The sequence below is a fragment of the Chiloscyllium plagiosum genome, chromosome 17, assembly GCF_004010195.1.
Source record: "Chiloscyllium plagiosum isolate BGI_BamShark_2017 chromosome 17, ASM401019v2, whole genome shotgun sequence".
NCBI classification, from domain to species: domain Eukaryota; kingdom Metazoa; phylum Chordata; class Chondrichthyes; order Orectolobiformes; family Hemiscylliidae; genus Chiloscyllium; species Chiloscyllium plagiosum.
In genome coordinates this window covers 62,374,482-62,387,446 of record NC_057726.1, presented here as the reverse complement: position 1 = coordinate 62,387,446, position 12,965 = coordinate 62,374,482, and the positions used below count along the sequence as shown (strand labels likewise).

The 12,965-nt window shown below is 41.6% G+C and overlaps 1 protein-coding gene across 2 annotated transcripts in view; it reads right to left on the bottom strand.

Annotated features, from left to right (window-relative positions):
• Window positions 1–12,965, bottom strand: part of LOC122558569 (endonuclease/exonuclease/phosphatase family domain-containing protein 1-like) — a 63,686-nt gene that overhangs the window by 48,255 nt on the left and 2,466 nt on the right. Inside the window, exon 2 of one of the 2 annotated variants that reach the window (XM_043707315.1) lies at window positions 2,711–2,802. The exons of the other annotated variant lie outside the window; for it this stretch is intronic. The gene's annotated coding sequence lies outside the window, so the exon portion shown is untranslated. The remainder of the gene's footprint in view (window positions 1–2,710; window positions 2,803–12,965) is intronic. 2 annotated transcript variants of the gene reach the window in all.

Genomic DNA, 12,965 nt, shown 5'->3' with positions numbered 1-12,965 from the left:
TGAACATTGCATTATCACACAAATCTGCATGTGTTTGAGTGCTGCTTTATTAACTCAGCTACTATAACCACATATTAAAGGCATTGGAATATAGATATAGTGCAGTAAAACTCGGACAACAGCCTCATGGCAGACTGATACAGAAGGTGAAGTCACATGTGATGTGTGGTCAGTTGCTAAAATGGTTACAAAACTGACTTGGTCATAGAAGACGCAGAGTACCAATAGAAGGGTGTTTTTCTGTATGAGGATCTGTGAACAGTGATGTGCCACAGGGATTAATGTTGGGAATGCTGTTGTTTGTAATATAAATGATTTGGAGGAGAATATAGGTGGTCTGATTAGTACATTTGTGGATGACACAAAGATTGGGGGAGCTGCAGAGAGTGAGGAGAATTGCCGGGGGATACAGCAGAATATGGATAGGCAGGAGACGTGAGTGGAGAAATAGCAGATAGAAATTTAATTCGGACAACTTTAAGTGATGCATTTTGAAAGGTTTATTTTCGGTTTCAAGAGCAGTTACAGAGAACTGTGAGGATGATACCCTTTACCCTTTGGGGAGGATGATACCCTTTGGGGAGTGTGATCATCTATGTTAAGCTCTTGCTACAAGAAGCAGCAACACACATGATACAAAAGCAAAAATGCAGCAGTAGGAGCACAACTGGCAACCTCCATCAGCTTGTAAACTTTAGTAAGTTCATGGATCGATCAAAGATAAACTGTGATACTTGAAAGAATCAACAATAATTCTATCTGGAATAAACTGTTTCTTGAGATGCAAGGGAGAAAGACAAGCTGTTACACAGAGACTGAAAGCAACATGTGAATTAACCATCCCCTGTAAGAAGCAAGATGAACCAACAATCTGCTTCCTGGCAGAAAGGAGATAACAACTGCTTCAACACCTGCCTTATAAATTGGATACTTTTTTGCCACAAAGCACAAGGATTGCCTGCAGAAGAATTTAAGGAGCTAATTGTAGGCAAAGCTGTAATTTAAACAAACAGCTAATCCTGATTGAATCAAAGAACAGGAGAGCTACTTCTGATACTGAAGGCAAGTTACACACTTGAGGTCTCCGAAAGAATAACCTATGCTGGGGAGGAAAGAATCTACTTTAATATCAATAATGTCATACCATAAATGTGAAAGAGAGAAAATTGCATAAAAATCAAACACTAGAACAAGTTAGTAACAGAACTTTGAACAACAACACTGTACAAATATTGAACCCTTAACACTTCCATTTCACTTCCCATGGGTGAAATCATGGCCAGATTCCATCGTTAATTTGGATAAGAGCCAAGTTCTGAGGCTTACTTGAGGGGTCTTATTTTGGTTGCTACATGCAATAAACTTCAAGTCATTGTTTCAGCAGTTGATTGTCTGTGAGATTTCTTAATAAGTAGCCGAATTAAACGTGATTTGTGGTGAGTTTACCTACAAGCTGCAACCCTTTCTTGGGATTACAATCTAGTTACTGAACAGAAACAGGCCCATCAGCACAACAGGTTTAGGTTGGTGTTCCTCTCATCGCTCTTTATCTGACATCATGACCATATCTTGTTTTATATATATAGGGATGACATCTCCTGTCCACCAGTCCTCAGACACTCTTCCTTTTCTAATTACTGTTTAAGTTTTACAAAGGTATTATATTTTCAAAAGAGCACTGAATATATATTTGAAAGTGATGAATTTAGAAGTTTATAGAATTAGGGCTGGATAGGAAGTTTACAGAGATAGACTAACTCTGTCAGGAGCGGCTACAGACATAATGGGCCAAATTACTTCCTTCTGTACAGTAAGATTCTATGACTCTAGTGCCTCTGCCATCTCCTCCCTAATTTTCTCTAATATACATGGAGACAATCTGTCTACAGTAGGGTTTTATCTTCTCTAATTAATTTATCAATTCTTTCCACACTTCCTATCTGTGTTTTTATATCCTTTTAGATCTCTTTTTCTAATGTTCAGTCAACCATGGTAGTTTCCCTGATAAGTCTCTGGGCAAAGTAATTATTTAGTACTCATAGAGCATAGAACATTATAGCCCATTACAGGCCCTTCAGCCCTTGATGTTGTGTCAACCTGTGGAACCAACCTGAAGCCCATCTATCCTACACTATTCCATTTTCATCCATATGTTAATCTAATGATCACTTAAATGCCCTTAAAGTTGGTGAGTCTACAACTGTTGCAGGAGGTGCGTTCCATGCTCCTACTACTCTCTGGGTAAAGAAATTACTTCTGACATCTGTCCTATATCTATCACCCCTTAATTTAAAGCTCCCCTCGTGCTAGCCATCACCATTGGAGGAAACTCCTGCCAGCAGTTCCGGGAGTTTATCGTACATAGTTCTTAGAAGTCCTAACCTATCCTATTTTCTGTTTTGTAATTTTTGTATTAATAGGAGTACTTCACTATTTAAAATTCCACGATAACTTGATTTTGTAATTCCTTTTTCGCTCTGCTAATTATGTTTTGCTTTCCGAACCTAATCATATTCCCTTTTAATTTTCCTCTTTTTGTACTCAGTTCATACATTTTACTTTAGTTTCATCTTATTTCTATCCTGGTGTGTTCTCACTGACTAGGTGTGTTCTTGCTTTTTAATGGGATAGATTTTGCCTTAAGTTCCTTCAATTCTGTGAAAGTATAACAGGCAGCAGAACAGGTGTCCCCAGAGCCTATTGTACTTACTAATTGTTATTCTGTTTTGGAAACTGCTAAGATGGATGGTTCCTTGGGAGTGTGCATCAAGAGCCAAGTCTGTGGTACCATGAACGTCTCAACTGGATGGGAGAGGAAGAAGAATAACAGGAATTTCTAGAGTCAGGGGATAGTCAGACGTTTCTCTATCATCAAAAGTAATGCAGGATTGTGAGTTGCCTCCGTGGGGGGGGAAAGAGAGCGGAATTAGCCAGAAGTGTAGTTCACACTCGTACCAACAAAATAGGCAGGAAAAAGGGACGATGTCCTTAAACCAATTTATTTCTCAATTACTTCAAATCTAAGAAGCAGGATTTTAAGAACAGTAACCTCAGGATTACATCGGACAGCATGGTGGGCTCAGTGTCATAGAGTCATAGAGATGTACAGCACGGAAACAGACTCTTCAGTCAAACTCGTCCATACCAACCAGATCTAGTCCCATTGGCCAACACTTGACCCATAGCTCTCTAAACCTTTCCTATTCATATACACATCCAGATGTCTTTTAAATGTTGTAATGTACCAGCCTCAACCACTTCCTCTGACAGCTCATTCCCCATATACACACTACCCTCTGTGTGAAAAAGCAGCCCCTTAGGTCTCTCTTAAATTGTTCCCCTCACCTTAAACCTATGCCCTCTAGTTCTGGACTCGCCCAACCTAGGGAAAAGACCTTGTCTATTTATCTGATCCATGTACCTCACGATTTTATAAACCTTTATAAGGTCACCCCTCAGCCTCTGACACTCCAGGGAAAACAGCCCCAGCCTATTCAGCCTCTCTAAAGAGCTCAAACCTTCCAATCCTGGCAACGTCTTTGTAAATCTTTTCTGAACCCTTTCAAGTTTCACAACATCTTTCTTATAGGAGGAAATATTTGCACACAATATTTCAAAAGTGGCCTAACCAATGTCCTGTACAGCCGCACATAACCTCCCACCTCTTATACTCAAGTCAGTGACCCATAAAGACAAACATACCAAATATACCAAATGCCTGCTTCATTATCCTATCTACCTGCAACTCCACTTTCACGGAATTATGAATCTGCACCCCAAGGTCTCTTTGTTCAGCAACACTCCCCAGGACCTTATCATTAAATGTGTTGATCCTGTCCTGATTCACCTTACCAAAATGCAGCACCTCATATTAAACGCCATCAGTCAGTCCTCGGCCCATTGGCCCATCTGATCAAGCTCCTGTTATATTTTGAGGTAACCTTCTTCGCTGTCCACTACACTTCCAATTTTGGTGTCATCTGCAATCTTACTAACTATACCTCCTCTGTTCACATCCAAATCATTTATTTAAAATGACGAAATGCAGTGCACCCAGCACCAATCCTTGTGACACTCCACTGGTCACAGGCCTCCAGTCTGAAAAGCAACTCTCCTCCACCACCACCCTCTGTTTTCTACTTTACAGCCAATTCTGTATCCAAATGGCTAGCTCTCCTTTGTTCCATGTGATCTAATTTTGCAAACCAGTCTACTATTAGTCTTGTCGAATGTCTTACTGAAGTCCATATAGATCACATCTACTGCTCTGCCCTCAACAATCCTCTTCGCTACTATTTCAAAAAAACTCAATCAAGTTTGTGAGACATGATTTCCACGCACAAAGCCATGTTGACTATCCCTAATAAGTCCTTGTCTTTCCAAATAAATGTACATCCTGTCCCTCAGGAGTCCCTCCAACAACTTGCCCATCACCGATGTCAGGGTCACCAGTGTATGGTTCGCTGGCTTTTCTTACCAGCTTTCTTAAATAGTGGCATCACATTAGTGAATCTCCCGTCTTCTGGCACCTCACCTGTGACTACTGATGATACAAATTTCCCAGCAAAGGGCAAAGCAACAACTTCCTTAGCTTCCCACAGAGTTCTAGGGTACACCTGATCATGTCCTAGGCATTTCTTCACCTTTCTGCATTTTAATACATCTAGCACTGTTAGACATCCTCTGTAATATGGCTATTTCTCAAGATGTCACCATCTATTTCTCCACATTCTGTATCTTCCATGTCCATCTCCACAATAAACAATGACGCAAAGTACTCGTTTAGTATCTCCTCCATTTCCTATGGTTCCACACAAAGGCTGCCTTGTTGATCTTTGAGGAGTCCTATTCTTTCCCTAGTTACCCTATTGTCCTTAATGTGTTCATACAATCCCTTTAGTTTCTCCTTCACCTTATTTGCCAAAGCTATCTCATGTCCTCTATATGCCCGTCTGATTTCCCTCTTAAATATAATCCTATTGCCTTTATATGTTTCTAAAAATTCACTTGATCTCTGCTGTCCATACCTGACATGTGCTTCGTAGAGTCACAGAGACATAGAGATGTACAGTATGGAAACAGATCTTTCAGTTCAACTCGTCCAAGCTGACCAGATATCCTAATCTAATCTAGTCCCACCCACCAGCACTTGGCCCAAAACTCTCTAAACCCTACCTTTCAAAAACCCATCCAGATGCCTTTTAAATACTGCAATTGTACCAGCCTCCACTACTTCCTCTGGCAGCTCATTCCGTACACTCACAACCCTCTGCATAAAATAGTTGCCCCTTTAGTCCCTTTTATATCTTTCCCCTCTCACCCTAAATCTATGCCCTCTAGTCTGGACTCCTCCACTCCAGGGAAAAGACTTTGTCTATTTATGCTATCCATGCCTCTTGTGGTTTATAAACCTCAATAAGGTGACCCCTCAGCATCCGACGCTCCAGGGAAAACAGCCCCAGCCTATTCAGCCGCTCCCTATAGCTCAAATCCTCCAGCCCTGGCAACATGTTGTAAATCTTTTCTGAACCCTTTCAAGTTTCACCACATCCTTCTGATAGGGAGGAGACTAGAATTACATGCAATATTCAAAAGTGGCCTAACCAATGTCCTATACAACTGCAACAAGACCTCCCAACTCTGATACAGAATACTCTGACCATTAAAGGAAAGCATACCAAACACCTTCTTCACTATCCTATCTACCTGCGACTCCACTTTCAAGGAGCTGTGAACCTGCACTCCAATGTCTGTTTGTTCAACAATACTCCCTAAGTCCTTACCAATAAATGTATGAGTTCTGCTAAGATTTGCTTTTCCAAAATGCAGCACCTTGGCAGGTGGGACTAGATTGGGTTGGGACATCTGGTCGGCATGGATACGTTGGACCGAAGGGTCTGTTTCCATGCTGTACATCTCTATGACCACACATTTATCTAAAACTCCATCTGCCATTTCTCAGCCCATTGGCCCATTTGATCATGATCCCATTGTAATCTGAGGTAACCTTCTTTGCTGTCCACTACACCTCCAATTTTGGTGTCATCAGCAAACTTACTAACTATACCTCCTATGTTCACATCCAAATCATTTATATAAATAACAAAAAGCACTGCACCCAGCATCGAACCTTGTGGCAATCCGCTGGTCACAGGCTTCCAGTCTAAAAAGCAGCCCACCACCACCACCTTCTGACTTCTACTTTTGCTTGACCAAAACCTCAATTTCACTCATGATCCAGCACTCCCAACATCGATCAGCCTTGCCTTTCACCATAACAGGAATATACTGTTGGACTGTCGTTGTCTCATTTTTGAAGGCTTCCCATGTTCCAGCTATCCCTTTGCCTGAGAACATCCACACCCAATCAACTTTTGAAAGTTCTTGCCTAATACTGTCAAAATTGGCCTTCCTCCCAGTTAGAACTTTAACTTTTAGATCCTATCTATTGTTTTCCATCACTATTTTAAAACTAATAGAATTATGGTCACTGGCCCCAAAGTGCTCCCCCACTCAGTCACTTGCCCTGCCTTATTTCCCAAGAGAAGGCAAAGTTTTGCAGCTTCTCTTGTAGATACATCCACATATTGAGTCAGAAAATTTTCTTGTACACACTTAACAATGTCCTCGCCATCTAAACCCTCAGCACTATGGCAGTCCCAGTCGATGTTTGTCGAGTTAAAACCCTTACCATTATCAACCTATTATTCTTGCAAATAACTGAGATCTCCTTAGAAATTTGTTTCTCAATCTCCTACTGACTATGAGGTTTGGTCTAAAATATAATCCCAATAAGGTGATCATCCCTTTATTTCTCAGTTCCACCCAAATATCTTCAGTGGACATATTCCAATCAATATCCTTTCTAAGCACGCCATAATGTTAACACACACACACCCTCCGCTGTCCCCCATTTTATCCTTCCTATAGCGTGTGTATCCTGGAACATTAAACCGCCAATCCTGTCCATCTCTGCGCTGTGACTATCGATGATACAAATATCTCGGCAAGGGGCCCAGCAATCGCGTCCTACAATGTCCTGGGGTACACCTGATCAGGTCCTGGGGATTTATCCACTTCTATGTGTTTCATGACATCCAGCACTTCCTCCTTTGTAATTTGGACATTTTTCAAGATGTCACCATTTATTTCTCTACATTCTATGTCTTCCATCTCCTTTTCCACAGTAAACATTGATGCAAAATACTCGTTTATTATCTCCCCCATTTCCTGCGGCTTCACACAAAGGCCCCCTTACTGATCTTTGAGGGGCCCTATTCTCTCCCTAGTTACCCTTTTGTCCTTAATGTATTTGTAAAATCCCTTTGGATTCTCCTTAACACTATTTGCCAAAGCTATCTCATGTCCCCTATATGCCCTCCTGATTTCTCTCTTAAGTGTACTCCTACTGCCTTTATACCCTTCTAAGGATTCATTCAATCTATCTTGTATATACCTGACTTATGCTTCCCTTGTTTTTTTTAACCATCCCTCAATTTCTTTAGTCATTTACACCTACACCTACCAGTCTTTCCTTTCATTCTAAGAGGACTATACTGTCTCTAGACTCACACTGGATTGGCTAACGTGATGCCACTGTTTAAGAAGGGTGGCAAGGACAAGCCAGGGAACTATAGACCGGTGAGCCTAAAGTTGGAGGGAAACCTGGGGGTCAGGATGTCCATGTATTTGGAAATGCAAGGACTGATTGGGCATAGTCAAATTGGGTTTGTGCATGGGAAATCATGTCTAACAAACTTGATTGAGTTTTTTGAAGACGTAATAAAGAGTATTGATGAGGGCAGAGCAGTGGACGTGATCTGTATGAATTTCAGTAAAGCATTCCCTATGGGAAACTGGTTAGCAAGGTTAGATCTCATGGAATACAGGGAGACCTAGCCAGTTGGATACAGAACTGTCTTGAGGGTAGAAGACAGAGGGTGGTGGTGGAGGGTTGTTTTTCAGTCTGGAGGCCTGTGACCAGTATGGTCCACTATTTTTTGTCATTTATATTAATGATTTGGATGTAAGCATAAGAGGTATAGTTAGTAAGTTTGCAGATGACACTAAAATTGGAGATGTAGTGGACTGCAAAGAAGGTTATTTCAGATTACAATGGGATCTTGATCAGATGAGCCAATGGGCTGAGAAGTGGCAGATGGAGTTTAATTTAGATGAATGCGAGGTGTTGCATTTTGGGAAAGCAAATCTTAGCAGGACTTATACACTTAATGGTAAGGTCCTGGGGAATGTTGCTGAACAAAGAGACCTTGGAGTGCAGGTTCATAGCTCCTTGAAAGTGGAGTCGCAGGTAGGTAGGATAGTGAAGGTGGTGTTTGGAATGCTTTCCTTTTTTGGTCAGAGTATTGAGTACAGGAGTTGGGAAGTCTTGTTGCAGCTATACAGGACATTGATTAGGCCACTTTTGGAATATTCTGTGCAATTCTGTTCTCCTTCCTATTGGAAAGATGTTGTGAAACTTGAAAGGGTTCAGAAAAGATTTACAAAAATGTTGCTAGGGTTGAAGGATTTGAGTTATAAGGAGAGGCTGAATAGGCGAGGGCTGTTTCCCCTGGAGCATTGGAGGCTGAGGGGTGACCTTATAGAGGTTTATAAAATCATGAGAGGCATGGATAGGATAAATAGACAAAGTCTCTTCCCTGTGGTAGGGGAGTCCAGAATTAGATGGCATAGGTTTAGGGTGAGAGGGGAAAGATATAAAAGAGACCTAAAAGGCAACTTTTCCATGCAGAGGATTGTACGTGTATGGAATGAGCTGCCAGAGGAATTGGTAGATGCTAGTACTATTACAACGTTTAAAAGGCATCTGGGTGGGTACCTGAATAGGAAGGGTTTGGATGGATATGGGGCGGGTGCTGGCGGGTGGGACTAGATTGGGTTGGGATGTCTGGTTGGCATGAACGAGTTAAACCAAAGAGTCTGTTTCCGTGCTGTACATCTCTATGACTCAATGTCTCTGTAATTGCAATGATATCCCAGTCCCATGTTCCCACCCATGCCTTGAGTTCATCTTCTTTCCCTGTGAGGCCTCTTGCATTGAAATAAATGCAGTTTAATTTATCAGTCCTACTTCGTTCTCTGCTTTGTTCCTGCCTGCCCTAACTGTACCAGTCTCAGACTGATCTCTTTACTCACTGTCTCCCTGAGGCACCCCCCCCAACCTTACTAGGTTAAATCCTCCCAAGCAACTCTAGCAAATCTCCCCGCCTTTATATTAGTTCCCTTCCAATTCAAGTTCAGTCCGTCCTTCTTATACAAGTCACTTCAACCCCAGAAGAAATTCCAATGCTCCAAAAATGTGAACCCTTCTCCTTGCACCAGCTCCTCAGCCACACATTAATCTGGTCTATCCTCCTATTCCTATCCTCACTCCTTTGTAGCACTGGGAGTAATCCAGATATTACTACTCTCGAGGACCTCCTTTTTAAATTCCTACCTAACTTCCTATATTGTCCCTTCAGAATCTCATTCTTGCCCCTTCCCATGTCGTTAGTTCCAAGGTGTACAATGGCATCCTGCTGGTCCCACTTCCCTTTAAGAATATTTTGCACTCTCTCCGATTGTGGCATCAGGGAAGCAACACACCATTCTGATTTCTTAATGACAGCTGCAGAAATGTCTGTCTGTGCCTCTGACTCAAGAGTTCCCTATCACAATTGATTGTCTGTAGCCTGATGTACCCCTGGTTACTTTACAGCCAGTCAGCTGTGAATTTCACTTTTTGTTAATTTTTCTTAAATGCACTCTTGATATCCAGAAATACTTGAACTCAAACAGAAAAGGCAGCTACTGTGCAGATTCACTCCTGTGTCAGACAGCAGTTTAGGTATTTTTCTCTCTCTCTCTCTCTGTGTCTCTCTCTCTCTCTCTCTCTCTTTCTCACACTGACCATGTGGTTGCTGCTTTTGTTCTCTTACTTTCTTTCAAAGTGCCGTTGTTTAGATTTTATTTCCCCAAATTTCCAAAACAACTGAACAGTTTATAAAGTAGTAATTACTGTACCTCAAATTTGACGAAATCACCTCCAACATCTAAAATACCTCAAAAAAGGAGCAGCTCTTACAACCACAATATTTTCCTGTCCTCCATCTTGTACTGTTGCCTTACCTTGGGTGAGTGACTGTGTGGTGCTGAAAATGTGTTGCTGGAAAAGCGCAGCAGGTCAGGTAGTATCCAAGAAACAGGAGAATCGACGTTTCAGGCATAAGCCCTTCTTCAGGAATCTTTTCCAGCATCTGCAGTCCTCACTTTCTCCTCCTGAGTGACTGTGTGGAGTTTGCACATTCTCCCTGCATCTGCGTGGGTTTCTGTCAGTGCTCTGGTTTCCTCCCATGGTCCAAAGATGTGCAGGATAGGTGCATTGGCCAGTGGAAATTGCCCACAGTGTCCAGGGATGTGCAGGCAAGGTGGATTAGCCAAGGTGAATACAGGAATAGGATAGGGGACTGGGTCTTGATACGATGCTCTTCAGAGGGTTGGTGTAGACTAAATGGGCAAAATGACCTTTTTCTGCACTGTAGGGATTCAATGATTCTTTTAAATGATACTCCCAGTGCCACACATTGGTAGAAATAAGAACACGCGGGATTGATTGGTTGGAGAACTGATGTAGGAGGGAGGGAATCAGATTTATGTATCATTTGGACCAATTCTGGGACAGATGAGCTCTGTATAAACTAGAAGGATTACATCTTAACAGTACTTGGACAGATATCTTTACAGCGCAATTCGTTAGTGCTGTTGGGGTGGGTTTAAACTAGCTAGTCAGAGGACTGGGAACACGTGGGTAATGTGAATTGGAAGAAAGTGACGCTGGCAATAGAAAGTCAAAAAGCTGCTTGAAAAACCGGATGACAGGACAAACAATGCCTCACATCAAGTATGCTTCAAATGTAGAATTATGTCAAAAGGAGAAAGTTAAGGGCTGTCTACTTGAATGTGTTCACCATTCATAACAAAGCAGATGTTCTAAAGATACAAATTAAGATAAATACATATGAGGGAATTGCAAATGCATAAACATGGTGACTGCGGCTCAGAACTGAATATTTAACATTTAGAAAGGACAGATTTGATTGATAAGGCAGTGGAAATGAACTAATAATAAATGATGGGATTGGTAAGGGAACAGCTCAGATCAGAACAAAAATGTGTGGAGTCTGGGTGAAACTAAGAAACAGCAAGGGGCACAGACATTAGAGTCATTTATAGAGCACCAAATAAGAGTGGGAGTGTAGGGGATTCTATTAGTCAGGAGATGGGAAACGTGATAATCATGGGTGAATTTTATCTACCTACAGACTGGGTAAGCAAGCTGACTACTAAAGCCGAGAGGACAAACTGCTGGATGAGTTTCTGTTACAAATGCAGTATGTCGAGCAGCTGACTAGAGGACAAACTATTTTAGATCTCCTATTATGTAATGATAAAGGGCTAATTAATAAACATGCACCAAAAAAAACCCTTCAGGATGGGTGATCACAATGGGATAGAATTTTACATTATGATTGAAAGTGAGGTAGTTCAATCTGAAGCAGGGGTGTTAAATTCAGATAAGGGAAATTATGAACATGGGAGGCAGAATTTGGCTGAGATGTTTGGGACTTGGAGTGCCATGAAGGTTCACTTGTTACTGGATTGATGGGACTGTCTCATGAAGAGAAATTGGGCAAACCATCGCTGTATTCTCTAGAGTTTCGAAGAATGTGATTGAAACCAACAAATTATCTAAATGGATAGACAGGATAGACGCAGGTGAGATGTTTACCCTGGTTAAGGAGTCTAGAAACAGAGTCACAATTTAAAACTTAGGACTGATATGAGAAGAATTATTTTTACTCAAAGGGTTGTGAACATTTGGAATTCTTTACCACCGAGAGATGTGGAAGCTCAGTCCTTAAACATGTTTAAGATAGATGTGATTTAGAGATGCTGGTGTTGGACTGGATTGGACAAGGTCAAAAATCACACTGTTATAGTCCAAGGGGTTTATTTGAAAACATAGTTTCGGAGTGCTGTTCCTTCATCAGGTGGTAGTGAGAGAGGAAGACCTTAGACACAGAATTTGTATGGAAAAGATCAAACAGTGATACAACTCATGTGAACGAATTGAACACACCTAAGGTGGCTCTTAAATCTTTCATCAGTTAAAATGAAAGAGCAAGTTTCGATTGATCAATATGCAAATCCCAGAATTTCTTTCAAATCATTTCTGAATATCAGAGACGTAAAAGGGTTATGGGATGGAGTAGGTAAAAGGCATTGGAATGTTCAATAATTTATGATTGTATTGAATAGTGGAGCAGGTTTGATGTGTTGAAAGACCTACTCCTGTTCCAATGTTCTTTTGAAGGATTAGAATCTCCATGTTCTTTTCGTCAGTGGATCAAAACAGCATTTCTAAGAAATTATACAATTTAAGCTCAGTTACGAGATAAGTTACATGGTGATATAATGACTGAAGTATTTATCAAGTTGAGCTTTTATAATGTATAGAAGGAGAGGCTAGAGGCCAGAAGCAGGTCGAGTTCAGAAAAAGTGGTTTGTAACAGCAGAATGCCTGTTATCTTTTGGCAGGGCAAAAGTGAGGACTGCAGATGCTGGAAACCAGAGTTTAGATCAGTGTGGTGCTGGAAAAGCACAGCAGGTCAGGCAGCATCTGAGGAGCAAGAAAATCGACGTTTCGGGCAAAAGCGTTTCATCAGGAAAAGAGGCAGGAAGCCTCCAGGGTGGAAAGATAAATGGGGGTGGGGGTGCTGGGGAGAAGGTAGCAAAGAGTACAATAGGTGAATGGGGTGGGGATGGAGGCGATAGGTCAGAGGCGAGGGTGGAGCGGATAGATAGGAAGGGAGATTGGCAGGTAGGACAGGTCATGAGGACAGTGCTGAGTCATGACATCAATGTGGACTTCAGTTTCCTCATTTCCCTTGCCCCCCCACCTTATC